Genomic DNA, 16,076 nt, shown 5'->3' on the forward strand with positions numbered 1-16,076 from the left:
GTCCAAAAAGGGACCTCGAGTCACACCACCAGCTACTTTGAGCAGCAAGATCATTTCAATAATGGTGAGGGACATCAAGCTGGCAAAATTCTTCTCTATCATTCTAGATTGCCACACTGAACAGTTGTCAGTTGTGATTAGAATTGTGTCACTGAAGGAGGAGCCCCACATAAAGGAACATTTTATGGGGGTTTTGGAGGCAGAGGAGTCCAAGGGCCAACATTTGGCATCACTGATTCTCAAAAGATTAGCGGAGCAAAAAATTCATTTTGAGGACTGCAGAGGACAGTCTTATGATAATGGGGCCAACATGAGAGGCAAAAACAAAGGTGTCCAAGCCAGACTCCTGGAAATGAATCCAAGAGCTCTATGTGGGGCTCACACATTGAACCTGCTTGTGGCTGATGCTGCCAAAAGTTCTGTCGATGCCACAGGTTACTTTGGCATCTTACACAAACTGTACACCTTGTTCTCAGCCTCCACACAGGGATGGGCCATCCTGAAAAAACATCTGGACGTCACTTTGAAGATGTGGACTGAGACAAGGTGGGAGAGTAAAGTTAAGAGTGTCGAGCCACTGAGGTATCAGGCAGCAGCGGTGAGAGGCACTGATTGAGGTGTGGGATCAAACCAAAGACCCTGTGGTCAAGTTTGAGGCCCAGTCCTTGTCAGAGGTGGGATCGTACCACTTCAGCATCTGTACAGGAGTGTGGTATGACATCTTGAGCCAGATCCAACATGTGAGCAAGCTGATGTAGTCTCCCAGTATGCATGTGGATGTTGCAGTCAGTCTTCTCAGAAAGACAGAGAGAGTTCTCAGCAACTACAGGGCAACAGGCTTTGACTGCACAAACGTCAGCCAAGGATATTTGCAAGGGTATGAATGTAGAGGCCGTTCTACAACAAAAAAGGCTGAGGTCCACAAAGTGGCACTTTTCATATGAATCATTTGATGAGCCTTTCAGTGATGCCCTGAAGAAACTGGAGGTGACATTTCTCAACGTCGTTGTTGATGCTGCAACCTCAGCCCTTCAGGAAAGATTTTCCACATTGGAACATGTGGGAGATAAGTTAGAGTGCTGTCAACCTTCCAACGTCTCTCAAATGAGGAGCTGACAGAACAATGTGAGGCTCTTAGTATGACACTGCACTATAAATAACACTCAGACTTGGATGGCAGAGAGCTTGCACAGGAACTGAAGAACTTGCTTGACTTGCCATTGAAGACCATGACCTTACTTGAGCTGCTGATATTTATACACGAAAGGGAGCTCTCAGAAATGTATCCAAATTTGTGGACTGCTCTCAGAATTTGTCTTACTCTTCCAGTGACCATAGCTGAGGCAGAGAGGAGCTTTTCAAAGCTGAAGCTCATCAAATCCAACCTGAGGTCCACCATGTCACAGGAACACCTTAGTGGTCTTACTGTCGTCAGTATTAACCATGCAATTGCTGGGCAGATTTCTTAAGATGTAAGTGATGACTTTGCGTCAAGGAAGGGAAGAAAGGTCAGGGTTTAGATGGCAGTTGTGCAATTTAGTTTGTATCAGGTAGGAAGGGAGGACCCAGATGCAGACAACGTCGAATTAACAATGGTTTAATAATCCAACAGGGGCAGGAAAAAGACAGGTCAAGGCAGGTAGGGGTCAGTAAACCAGAGGTGGGGCAACGGTACCGGGCGGCAGGCAGGCTCAGGGTAGGCAGAGTGGTCAGGCAGGCGGGCTCAGAGTCAGGAGAGGCAAGGGTCAAAACCAGGAGGGTGAGAAAAAGAGAGACTGGGAAAAGCAGGAGCTGAGACACAAAAACGCTGGTTGGCTTGACAAACAAGACGAACTGGCAACAGACAAACAGAGAACACAGGTATAAATACACAGGGGATAATGGGGAAGATGGGTGACACCTGGAGGGGGGTGGAGACAATCACAAAGACCTTGCTCTTAACTGCACATACAGAACTAACATCAACAACACGCATGATAGTCTGTCAGGGTTGTGGAGAAATTACCTCTCTTCTAGTCTTTTTAAGATTTTTTTTTGTATTGAATATGCCTAACCACTCGTAGAATCAGTGCTTAATTTGAGCCCAGCACCTCTCAGATTTGACTTTGTTTGTTCTGGCACCTATTTGCCCAGATCCGGTACCTCTCGCGGCATGATTTATTCATTATTTCACTGTTCGCACCGTAGACCTTCTAATAAAAGCGATCAGTATTAAATCAAGTTGCCTCCGCATTTTTTTACTGTGTGCAGTTAAGAGCCAGGCTTGATGCTTTCTTTTGAGCCAGCTGCAGCTTTGCTAGGTCTGCACCTGACCATATTACTGGACAGTAATCAAGATGGGACAAGACCAGAGCCTGAACAACTAGTACAGTTGAAACGCAGAACATGTTTTTATAACAGACACCTCTCCCCATCTTCACAACAACTTTGTAAATACGACTTGAGCATGAAAGCTGATCATCCAGGGTGGCATCCCTAGAGGGGGTGGGGTACTGTCACACCCTGATCTGTTTCACCTGTCCTTGTGCTTGTCTCCACCCCCCTCCAGGTGTCACCCATCTTCCCCACTCATCCTCTGGGTATTTATACCTGTGTTTTCTGTCTGTCTGCACCAGTTCGTCTTGTTTGTCAAGCTTACCAGCGTACGGCCTATCAGCGCCTGTCTTTTCCCAGCCGTTCTTTTTCCTCGTCCTCCTGGTTTTTGACCTTTGCCTGTCCTGACCCTGTACCCGCCCGCCTGACCATTCTGCCCGTCCCTAAGCATGCCTGCCGCCCTGTACCTTTGCTCCACCTCTGAATTACTGAACTCTGCCTGTCCCTGACCTTGAGCCTGCCTACCGTCCTGTACCTTTGCTCCTACTCTGGATTATCGACCCCTGCCTGCCTTGACCTGTCGTTTGCCTGTCCCTGTGGCTACAATAAACGTTGTTACTTCACACTTACCTTGATTCCTGATAGTTTTACACACTGAGTTGTTCATAATTCATGAGTTAATGCTTTGAGTCTTCACAGATTGTGACATGAAACCCTACAGTTCTTCCCTTATAATAGGGCTACAAGAAGGGGAGACACAAATAGAATATGTTCGTCTTAACAGGAGGTGGAAATTATTGTCCAAAAACAATCTTTTAAGTGGCGCTGACCCACCAATTATAAAGTGTGAATATGCGTAGTCCGCACTCACCGGGGATATGGCGGATGCTCTCTTCTTATGCCAATAAGATATGCTATACTGTTGTTCGCTCAATTAAGTTGACTATTTTGATAACTAAATGACAGATGAGAGACTTTTCATTGTATTCTCTTTACAGCAAGAGCTATTTGCTTTGCAAACTATGTTTTCCCACGATTGTATTTTGAAATATAGCGATATGCCTGGCTGGCCTCTACTTTTCGCTGACAGTCACAGTTCAACAATCATCTATTTGGTATTTGCCATGCAAGCTGCCCAAATTCCTCGCGCTGCCTTTCCTTCCAACTGTAGTTAATGCGATTGAAAAAAAATTACTTAAAAAAAAAAGAAGCTAATGATCCACTATGGCCAAATCATGCTTTAGTAGTCTATTTTGAATGATTTTATTTGTTTCTGTATAGATGGGAGTAGGCTATATACTTTTGGCAATTTAATAAAATTTACTTTAGGGAAAGCTGAACTTCCCCTAGCCTTATGGACACACTGCCTATGTGTAGGGGGGTAACTTGACATCATAAGGGAATTGCTTAGACCGCACTTACCAACTCATCAGTATGATGACCACGCCTCATCACTGTCAAACGCTCCCTAAAACACTTCTGCGAGCAGGCCTTTATAATCGACCTGGCCGGGGTATCCTGGAATGACATTGACCTCATCCCGTCAGTAGATGATGCCTGGTTATTCTTTAAAAGTGCCTTCCTCACCATCTTAAATAAGCATGCCCCATTCAAAAAATGTAGAACTAGGAATAGATATAGTCCTTAGTTCACACCAGACATGTCTGCCCTTGACCAGCACAAAAACATCCTGTGTCGTTCTGCATTAGCATCGAATAGCCCCCGTGATATGCACATTTTTAGGAAAGTTAGGAACAAATATACACAGGCAGTTAAGAAATGTGCATCCTGTAGTACAAACTCAAAAAAGTTCTGGGACACTGTAAAGTCCATGGAGAATAAGAGCACCTCCTCCCAGCTGCCCACTGCTCTGAGGCTAGGAAACACTGTTACCACCGATAAATCCACTATAATTGAGAATTTCAATAAGCATTTCTCTACGGCTGGCCATGCTTTCCACCTGGATACCCCTACCACGGTCAACTGCCCGGCACCCTCCACAGCAACCCGCCAAAGCACCCACCATCTCTCCTTCACCCAAATCCAGATAGCAGCTGTTCTGAAAGAGCTGCAAAATCTGTACCCCTACAAATTGGAAAGCTGTCATCCCCCTCTTCAAAAGGGGTGACACTCTAGACCCAAACTGCTCCAGACCTATATCTATCCTACCCTGTCTTTCTAAAGTCTTCAAAAGCCAAGTTAACAAACAGATGACCGACCATTTCGAATCCCACCGTACCTTCTTCGCTATGCAATCCGGTTTCAGAGCTGGTCATTGGTGCACCTCAGCCACGCTCAAGGTCCTAAATGATATCATAACCGCCATCGATAAGAGACATTACTGTGCAGCCGTATTCATCGACCTGGCCAAGGCTTTCGACTCTGTCAATCACCACATTCTTATTGGCAGACTCGACAGCCTTGGTTTCTCAAATGATTGCCTCGCCTGGTTTACCAACTACTTCTCTGATAGAGTTCAGTGTGTCAAATCGGAGGGCCTGTTGTCCGAACCTCTGGCAGTCTCTATGGGGGTGCCACAGGGTTCAATTCTCGGGCCGACTCTCTTGTCTGTGTACATCAATGATGTCGCTCTTGCTGCTGGTGATTCTCTGATCCACCTCCACGCAGACGACACCATTCTGTATACTTCTTGGACACTGTGTTAACTAATCTCCAGACGAGCTTCAATGCCATACAACTCTCCTTCCATGGCCTACAACTACTCTTAAATGCAAGTCAAACTAAATGCATGCTATTCAATCGATCACTGCCCTCACCTGCCCGCCCATCCAGCGTCACTACTCTGGACGGCTCTGACAACTACAAATACCTGGGTGTCTGGTTAGACTGTAAACTCTCCTTCCAGACTCACATTAAGCATCTCCAATCCAAAATTAAATCTAGAATCGGCTTCCTATATCGCAACAAAGCATCCTTCACTCATGCTGCCAAACATACCCTCGTAAAACTGACCATCCTACCGATCCTCGACTTCGGCGATGTCATCTATAAAATAGCCTCCAACACTCTACTCAACAAATTGGATGCAGTCTATCACAGTGCCATCCATTTTGTCACCAAAGCCGCATACACTACCCACCACTGCGACCTGTACGCTCTCGTTGGTTGGCCCTCTCTTCATACTCGTCGCCAAACCCACTGGCTACAGGTTATCTACTGCTAGGTAAAGCCCCACCTTATCTCAGCTCACTGGTCACCATAGCAGCACCCACTCGTAGCACGTGCTCCAGCAGGTATATCTCACTGGTCACCACCAAAGCCAATTCCTCCTTTGGTCGCCTTTCCTTCCAGTTCTCTGCTGCCAATGACTGGAACGAACTGCAAAAATCCCTGAAGCTGGAGACTCATATCTCCCTCACTAGCTTTAAGCACCAGCTGTCAGAGCAGCTCACAGATCACTGCACCTGTACATAGCCCATCTGTAAACAGCCCATCTATCTACCTCATCCCCATACTGTATTTATTTATCTTGCTCCTTTGCACTCCAGTATCTCTACTTGCACATTCATCTCCTGCACATCTACCATTCCAGTGTTTAATTGCTATATTGTATTTACTGGCCTATTTATTGCCTTAACTCCCTTATCTTACCTCATTTGCACTCACTGTATGTAGACTGTTTGTTTTCTTTTTTTCTACTGTATTATTGACTGTATGTTTTGTTTATTCCATGTGTAACTCTGTGTTGTTGTCGAATTGCTTTGCTTTATCTTGGCCAGGTCGCAGTTGCAAATGAGAACTTGTTCTCAACTAGCCTACCTGTTAAATAAAGGTGAAATATATATATTTTTAAATGACTAGTTATTTCATGTGCTCTGGCAGAGAAGTAGCCTATGTGAGCTCTTTAACAGTAGCCTAAACATCCAGTTAAAGTATCCATCACCAATAAATGAATGAACTTCAGGGGTAATAGGCTGGTTTATGCTGTGAACAACATGCTTTTATTAACCTACCAGAATCGCCTACAAAAAGAGGTTTGTGATAGGCCTTCAAATTGTCACATGCGACGAATACAATAGGTGTAGACCTTATGTGATAAGGTTTACTTACAAGCCCTTAAACAACAATGCAGTTCAAGAAATAGAGTTAATAAAATATTTACTAAATTAAACAAAAGTCAAAAATGTTTTTTAAATCAATCAAAAAGTAACACAAGAAATGTACATTACAATAACGAGGCTATATACAGGGGGTACCAGTACCGAGTCAATGGGCGGGGGCACAGGTTAGTCGAGCTCATTTGTAAAGTGACTATGCATAGATAATGAACAGCGAGTAGCAGCAGTGTAAAAACAAAGGGGGTGGGAGGGGGTTCAATGTAAATAGTCTGGGTGGCTATTGGATTAGTTTAGTTGCTCAGCAGTCTTATGGCTTGGGGGTAGAAGCTGTTAAGGAGCCTGTTGGTCATAGACTTGGTGCTCCAGTACCGCTTGCCGTGTGGTAGCAGAGAGAACAGTCTATGACTTGGGTGACTGGAGTCTTTAACAATTTTTTGGGCCTTCTTCTGACACCGCCTAGTATATAGGTCCTGGATGTCAGGAAGCTTGGCCCAGTGATGTACTGGGCTGTACGCACTACCCTCTGTAGTGCCTTACGGTCAGATGCCGAGCAGTTGCCATAGCAGGCGGTGACGCAACCGGTCAGGATGCCGTCGATTGTGCAGCTGTATAACTTTTTGAGGATCTGGGGACCCATGCCAAATCTTTTTCAGTCTCCTAAGGGGGGAAAGGTGTTGTCGTGCCCTCTTCACAACTGTCTTGGTATGTTTGGACTATGATAGTTTGTTGGTGATGTGGACACCAAGGACCTTGAAACTCTCGACCAGCTCCACTTCAGTCCCGTCGATGGTAATGGGGGCTTGTTCAGCCCTCCTTTTCCTGTAGTCCATGATCAGTTCCTTTGTCTTGCTCACATTGACAGAGAGGTTGTTGTCCTCGCACAACACTGCCAGGTCTCTGACCTCCTCCCTATAGGCTGTCTCATGATCAGGCTTGGAACCTCCAACGACGGACCACAGTCTGGAACCTCCAACGACGGGCCACAGTCCGGAACCTCCAACGGCGGGCCACAGTCCGGAGCCTCCAGAGACGATCTCCAGTCCGGAGCCTCCAGCGACGATCCCCAGTCCGGAGCCTCCAGCGACGATCCCCAGTCCGGAGCCTCCAGCGATGATCCCCAGTCCGGAGCCTCCAGCGACGATCCCCGGTCCGGAGCCTCCAGCGACGACCCCCAGTCCAGAGCCTCCAGCGACGGTCCCCAGCCCGGGGTCTCCAGCGACGGTCCCCAGCCCGGGGTCTCCGGTGACGGTCCCCAGCCCGGGGTCTCCGGCGACGGTCCACAGCCCGGGGTCTCCGGCGACGGTCCCCAGCCCGGGGTCTCCGGCGATGATCCACAGTCCAGAGCCTCCGACGATGAGCCACGGTTCAGCTCAAAAAAGGCGGCGGGACCAGGGTAAAGATGGGGGGCGGCGTCTAGAACCAGAGCCGCCACCAAGGGTAGATGCCCACCCGGACCCTCCCCTATAAGTTCAGGTTTGCGGTCGGGAGTCCGCACCTTTGGGCGGGGGTACTGTGACGCCCTGACCTTAGTTATATATGTTTTCTGTATTATTTTGGTCAGGTCAGGGTGTGACGTGGGTTGGTATGCGTGTTTTGTGTTGTCTAGGATTTTTTGTAGATCTATGGGGTTTTTGTAAGTCTAGGTTATTGTAGGTCTATGGTGGCCTGAATTGGTTCCCAATCAGAGGCAGTTGTTTATCGTTGTCTCTGATCCACATCCTATTTAGGTTGCCATTTTCCATTTAGGTTTTGTGGGTTATTGTCTATGTGTAGTTGCATGTCAGCACTAATTATTTATAGCTTGAAGTTAGTTTTGTTATTTTGTTAGTTTGTTTAAGTGTTCTTCATTTAATAAAGAAGAATGTATTCCAATCACGCTGCGCCTTGGTGTCATCGTTACGACGAACGTGACAAATACAGTGAATTATAAGTGAAATAATATGTCTCTAAACAATTGTTGGAAAAATTACCTGTGTCATGCACAAAGTAGATATCCTAACCGACTTTACAAACCTATAGTTTGTTAACAAGAAATTTGTGGAGTGGTTGAAAAACGAGTTTTAATGACTCCAACCTAAGTGTATGTAAACTTCCGACTTCAACTGTATAGTATACACACCATATACACACTCAGTTACACACAGTACATTGACACTCCCACACAAAACTCCCACACATTCACATACACTACATACCCCAATGGCAGTCAATGACATTTAAGATGAGGGAGGACGAATAAAAAAATTTATGTGCATGACCTTATTTCTATTACAGCATATTGGATGACTGTCATTCATATTCCATTCACCCAGCTCAATGTAACATCGATAGGTTTAGGCTACTACATTATACTCAAATGTTCTCTATACCCATCATGAGGTTGCTACAAGCTAGCCTATGAATGCAAAACAAATTCAGGTATGTTTATCCCCGTTTTCTTCTATTTAAGACATTTTTCAACATAATCGGCAGAAAGAATATACCCCTGATCACACGCAAACACTGTTCACTTTCATAGCAGCCACATAGCAAGCTAACGTCATAGGCAATATAGCTACTAGAACTAACGCATTAGTAAACCCGCTACAATCATGTAGTACAGTGTAGTCAGCAATCAGTTTAGCAGTTACACCGGCTGGCCCCGGGGGCAATAAATGAATAAAACCAAAAGTTTACCTTGACTTGGAAGAGTTCCAGTGTTGGATAGCCATAGCCAGCTAGCTAACATAGCATCCCTCTCTTTTTGAGCCAGATGTTTGAGTAGACTAAACTAGCTAGCTGCATTCGCTAGTTAAGTGAATGTAAAAAAATAATACGATAAAATATAGCTTGGTCTCTTGCTTCTCCTTTATTTCTAAGAAATTAATTTGTTCAAAATTGTCTTTATCTTTGAGTCAACTACATTTTATACACTGCAGGGCTAGCTGTAGTTTATGCTTTCAGTAAGATTCATTCTCTGATCCTTTGATTGGGTGGACAACATGTCAGTTCATGCTGTAAGAGCTCTGATAGGTTGGAGGATGTCCTCTGGAAGTTGTCATAATTACTGTGCAAGTCTATGGAAAGGGGTCATAACCATGAGCCCTCCTAGGTTTTGTATTGAAGCCAATGTACCCAGAGGAGGACGGGAACTAGCTGTCCTCCGGCTACACCATGGTGCTACCCTACAGAGTTCTGTTGAGGCTACTGTAGACCTTCATTGCAAAACAGTGTGTTTTAATCAATTATTTGGTGACGTGAATATATTTAGTATACTTTTACCATAAAAAGGATACATTTTTTAATGTTTCACTATTGTATTTTTCTGAAATTCACTGAGGAGTATAGTCCAACCCTGCCTCCTGATGAGCCTCCACTGACATACGCACAAACACACACAAAACACACACACACATACCGACACAACAAAAACATGCGCCGTATACAACAAGTGTAGACTTTACCGTGAAATGCTTACTTACAATCCCTTAACCAACAGTGCAGTTCAAGAAGAAGAAAATATTTACCAAGTAGACTAAAATAAAAAGTAATAATAAAAAGTAACACAATAAGAATAAGAATAACGAGGCTATATACAGGGGGCACCGGTACTGAGTTAGTGTGCGGGGGTACAGGCTAGTTGAGGTAATCTGTACATGTAGGTGGGGGAGAAATGACTATGCATAGATAAACAAACAGCGAGTAGCAGCAGTGTACAAAGGGGGGGGGGGGGGGGGGTTAATGTAAATTGTCTGGCGATTTTATGAATTGTTCAGCAGTCTTATGACTTGGGGGTAGAAACTGTTGAGGAGCCTTTTGGTCCTAGACTTGGTGCTCCGGTACCGCTTGCCATGTGGTTGCAGAGAAAACAGTCTATAAATTGGGTGACTGGAGTCTCTGACAATTTTATGGGCTTTCCTCTGACACCGCCTATTAGATAGGTCCTGGATGGCAGGAAGCTTGGCCCTAATGATGTACTGGGCCGTTCACACTACCCTCTGTAGTGCCTTATGGTTAGATGCCGAGCAGTTGCCATACCAGGCGGTGATGCAACCAGTCAGGATGCTCTCGATGGTGCAGCTGTAGAACCTTTTGAGGATCTGGGGACCCATGCCAAATCTTTTCAGTCCTCTGAGGGGGAAAAGGTTTTGTCGTGCCCTCTTCACGACTGTCTTGGTATGTTTGAACCATGATAGTTCGTTGGTGATGTGGACACCAAGGACCTTGAAACTCTCGACCCGCTACCACTGAAGTGTCATCAGCAAACTTAATGATGGTGTTGGAGTTGTGTTTGGCCATTGATAAGGGAATTATATGCTTAATGGTAATGATTAAAATATTCCATCCTGAAACCATATAATTGTATGAAATGTATTAGGATCATAAAACTATAATCTGATGATGTATGTAGTTTTAGTCAGAATTAGAACAAGGACCTTTTGTTCCTTTTTAGTATGTAAGCAGGGTGCAAGTGGGAAACAAATGATAAGAGGAGCTATCGACAGACAAGTTGTACTATTGTGTTCCTTACAGGACATTCTGTCTCCAGCCGTGGAGGGGAGAAACTGTTAGGCTTGCAGAAAATTTTGAAACATGTTGCAGATTAAAGAAACAATGTATCTGTGTAGTGGAAAAACACTGACTGTCTGAGCAAGGCGTAGCTTAAGATTTGAACTTGTTTGTGTGTGTTATAAAGACTGTGTTTGCATTTTTGATTTTAGATCGCTCTCGTGAATAAACATTCTGACTATTGTAAACTGGGACTCTGTTTCATTCAACCAGAATCTTACAAACTCTGGGTTGCAGACTGAGTAGTTTAATTGAAATTCAGTTTAAGAACATTGAGAACAAAATTCTCATAACACCATGCAGTCGTGGGTGAACAGGGAATACAGGAGGGGACTAAGTACACACCCCTGAGGGGCCCCACGTATTAAGGATCAGCGTGGCAGACGTGTTGTTGCCTACTCTTACCACCTGGGGGCGGCCGGTCAGGAAGTCCAGGATACAGTTGCAGAGGTAGGTGTTTAGTCTCAGAGTCCTTAGCTTAGTGATGAGCTTCGTGGGCCCTATGGTGTTGAACGCTGAGCTGTAGTCAATGAACAGCATTCTCACATAGGTGTTCCTTTTGTCCAGGTGAGGAAGGGCAGTGTCGTGTGCGATTGAGATTGAGTCATCTGTGGACCTGTTGGGACGGTATGTGAATTGGAGTGGGTCTACGGTGTCCGGGAGGATGCTGCTGATGTGAGCCATGACCAGCCTTTCAAAGCACTTCATGGTTACCGACGTGAGTGCCACTGGGTGGTAATCATTTCGGCAGGTTACCTTCACTTCCTTGGGCACAGGGACTATGGGTGGTCTGCTTGAAACATGTAGGTATTACAGATTCGGTCAGGGAGAGGTTGAAAATGTCAGTGAAGACACTTGACAGTTGGTCCGCGTATGCTTTGACTACACGTCCTGGTAATCCGTCTGCCCCAGGTGCTTTGTGAATGTTGACCTGTTTAAAGGTTTTGTTCACATTGGCCACCGAGAGCGTTATCACACAGTCATCCAGAACAGCTGGTGCTCTCGTGCATGCTTCAGTGTTGCTTGCCTCGAAGCGAGCATAAAAGACATATAGCTCGTCTGGTAGGCTCGCATCACTGGGCAGCTCGCGTCTGGGTTTCCCTTTGTAGTCCGTAATAGTTTTCAATCCCTGCCACATCCGACGAGCGTCAGAGCCGGTGTAGTAGGATTCAATCTTAGTCCTGTATTGATGCTTGGCTTCTTTGATGGTACGTCTGAGGGCTTAGCGGGATTTCTTATTGGCGTCCGGATTAGTCTCCCACTCCTTGAAAGTGTCAGCTCTAGCCTTTAGTTCGATGCAGATGTTGCCTGTAATCTATGTCTTCTGGTTGGGATATGTACGTACAGTCACTGTGGGGACAACGTCAGCGATGCACTTATTGATGTAGCCGATGACTGAGGTGGTGTACTCCTCAATGCCATTGGATGAATCCCGGAACATATTCCAGTCTGTGCTAGCAAAACAGTCCTGTATTGTAGCATTCGCTTCATTTGACCACTTCCGTATTGAGCGAGTCACTGGTACTTCCTGCTTTAGTTTTTGCTTGTAAGCAGGAATCAGGAGGATAGAATTATGGACAGATTTTCCAAATGGAGGGCGGGGGAAAGCTTTGTATGCATCTCTTTGTGTGGAGTAAAGGTGGTCTAGGATTTTTTTGTCCCTGGTTGCACATGTGACATGCAGGTAAAAATTTGGTAAAACTAATTTAAGTTTGCCTGCATTAAAGTCCCCGGCCACTAGGAGCGCCGCTTCTGAGTGAGCATTTTCTTCTTTGCTTATGGCCTTATAGAGTTGGTTGAGAGCGGTCTTAGTGCCTGCTTTGTTCTGTGGTGGTAAATAGACAGCTACGAATAATACAGATGAGAACTCTCTTGGTAGATAGTGTGGTCCACAGCTTATCATAAGGTACTCTACCCAGGTCAGCAATACCTCAAGACTTATTTAATATTAGACATCGCGCACCAGCTGTTATTGACAAAAAGACACACACCCCCACTCCTCGTCTTACCAGAGGTAGCGTCTCTGTTCTGCCAGTGCATGGAAAATCCCATTAGCTCTATATTGTCCGTATCTTCGTTCAGCCACGTCTCAGTGAAACATAAAATGTTACAGTTTTTAATGTCCCGTGGTAGGATAATCTTAATAGTAGGTCATCAATTTTATTTTCCAAATATTGCACCTTAGCAAGAGGAACAGATGGCAGTGGGAGTTTACTCGCTTGCCTACGGATTCTCAGAAGGCTGCCCGATCTGCGGCCCCTTTTCTGGCATCTTTTCTTCACACAAAAGGCGTGGATCTGGGCATGTTCTAGTGAAAGCAGGATATCCTTCTAGTCGGACTCGTTAAAGGAAAAAGTTTTATCCAGTCCGCTGTGAGTAATCGCTTTTCAGATGTCCATAAGTTATTTTCGGTCATAACCAACATTATGTACACAATAAGTAAAAAAAAATAAGTTACACAACACGCACACAAAAAAACAATAGCACATTTAGTTGAGAGAACGTAAAACGTCAGCTATGTTCTTCGGTCGTCATCTTGTTCCATGATCATACACATTACACACACACACACTTTTACACTCATAACTTGCTGCTGCTACTTTGTTCGTTATTTTACTCGTATTACTATTATCTGTCCTGTCTTTAACCTGCCTTCATGTACATATCTACCTCAATAACCTTGTACCTCTGCACATTGATCTGGTACTGGTACTCTCTGTATATAGCTCCATTCTTGTGTATTTTATTCCTCTTGTGTTACTATTATGTTTCGTATTATTATTTTTAAACTCTGCATTGTTAGGAAGGGCTGGTAAGCAAGCATTTCACGGTAACGTCTATACCAGTTGTCATCGGCGCATGTGACAAGATTTGATTTGTTCACATGCGTTTCTGCCATCTCATTGGCTAGAATGGTCCCACCCAATCTCGCCTACTCCCACCTGCCTTCAATCTTTGAGGACATTTTATTTTGAAATGTATTTATTATACAAAATTATCAGCGATAAACAACTTACATCCCTACATCAAACATGTCAAACAAAACAAAACAAAACACAGGTATAAATAAGAAAATACTAAATATATACAAAAAATATATATTACAACTTTTTAGTGCACAGAAAATGTCTAATTAAAATGATTCAGATGTTAAAATGAACAGATGTTATTCTGTTTGTTATTAACTATGGATAATGTCTTAACAAGATTAATAAATTCAATCATAAATATTAGTAATTTTGGTATAGAATTTTTGTTTGTTTAAAGTATTTGGCAACAAGAATAAAATAATTCACAATCATTTCAATGGTCTTGTTATCATTGCAAAAGTAACATATTATATCCTTCATGTCAAAAACATGGGTAGGGTTAAAAAAGCTAAATAAGTATTCTGCAAGGTTATCCCAAAAATCTATCAAAGATTTACATTTATAGAACAAGTGTGTAAGATTTTCACCTTCTTTTTCGCAATATCATAAACAATAGTCTTTTACACATTCAAAATTGCATTTTATATATTAATATGGTTTAAGTGGGCACTTTTGTCATGACGACAAGGTGAAGGTCCTCTACTCAAATAGCACAACAGAATCATTCAGATTGACCAAAGCACCACATATAACAACCATCTCGTATAATTAAGGGATGTCTCCTTTCATATCTCGAAAAGGAAAAAGTAGAAGAAGCAGAATCTGATGCTGCTGCAGCATTGCTCATCTTCACAGTGGGAATCCAGTCGACATGGGTGTCTTGATAGAGGTCAGCTGGTGACCTACAGTAGTACATAAACAAATGAAAAGCTTCAGGTCACCTATACCATCAGGGCTCTTAATTCTTTGTTTATGTTTAATTCATTCACGTGTTTTAGTGTCATATAAATATTGAATTTATTGTTTGTCTTGAACAACCAATAGTCAACACATCAGGTTGTCCTATCCCATTGAGACTTTTGTCGTATTCTGTAATGTCCATACATTTTCCCTCCTCCTCCTATGAATAAATTGAAACAAATTATCATTGGGTTATCATATGAATAAATGAATATATTATAACCACTGGAGTTTTTCTTTGAATACAATAATGTTCTCCAGGCTATATGGACGTCATATTGTACAATTTGCTTCTCTCCTTTTCATGGTCAAAGCTAGATGGGATACAGTTTTTGTCAAATGAACATCATATTTGACATTTCGTAGCCGATTATGAGAATTTAGGCAGCAGGTTAGGATAATTAGGTTATGTATATGAAAGGGGTTAGGGTTAGCTAAAATGCAACAAAAAATGTTTTTTTGAACAATTTGACTAAAGCTGGATCCCTTTTAGCCAGGACCCTTTTTTCATAGGGCTAGATTACATGGTTGCATTCAAGACAAGGTCGTTTTTACTGATATGTTGTCAGTGTCAGTAGAGTAGGTCTAGGCTACCATCGTATTGAAAAAGATTCTGCTAATTTCTGCAGTCATATAAAGTGTAGTTTAATTGCATTAAATGCGTATCAAAGGCCACGTCTCTGATATAGCCTATAAACCTATGGCACTACGCGCTAATTAATAACCTAAATTAGCACTATCCAATTTACTCATAACATTAGGAATAGTATGCTTACATTTGTCTGCAAATGCCATGATAGACTACAAGCTATCTAGCCAGCTAATTTTGGATCACTGAATATTGTTGTTAACTGGTTATTTTAACTGCTAAACTAAACTCGAAATCGATCAGACTTGATTTACCAGTGATGAAATGATCGTAGCAGACCAGTTACTGACAGCTGTCTGAGTTCAGGTCTTGACGGGCAAAAGGTTTCTTTGCTTTTGTGACAGTTCTTGAGTCTTATCTTGGTGTCACCAATGGTGTTTTATGATTGCGGGGAATCTGTAAACATGTTTTTTTCGTTGTCTTTCCTGCCTTGTTAGAGCAGGCAAATACTCAAAATGACCGTGGTGATGAATCAACTAGTTTTAGGCACTGTTACCATGCAGTTTGGCATAGCCACTCTGCTGTTGTTGTCGAATAATTAATGCGGTGGTCTTCCAACATGGCAGGCGGGAGGCGTCGTACGTCAACTCCTCTATTGTTTGAATGGTCACTCGACTATCTTGTCAATATAATAGAACGTCTTTGGTGGTACACACG

At 43.6% G+C, this 16,076-nt stretch overlaps 1 long non-coding RNA gene across 1 annotated transcript; it reads right to left on the minus strand.

Moving 5' to 3' along the window:
• Positions 1–13,904: 13,904 nt before the first annotated feature.
• On the minus strand, positions 13,905–15,982 carry LOC139535363 (uncharacterized). Its single transcript, XR_011667109.1, has 2 exons — positions 15,674–15,982; positions 13,905–14,712 (listed from the first exon to the last, which is right to left on the minus strand). It is a non-coding gene; the product is annotated as an uncharacterized lncRNA (long non-coding RNA).
• Positions 15,983–16,076: the final 94 nt, after the last annotated feature.

The sequence above is a fragment of the Salvelinus alpinus genome, chromosome 12, assembly GCF_045679555.1.
Source record: "Salvelinus alpinus chromosome 12, SLU_Salpinus.1, whole genome shotgun sequence".
In the NCBI taxonomy this organism is placed as follows: domain Eukaryota; kingdom Metazoa; phylum Chordata; class Actinopteri; order Salmoniformes; family Salmonidae; genus Salvelinus; species Salvelinus alpinus.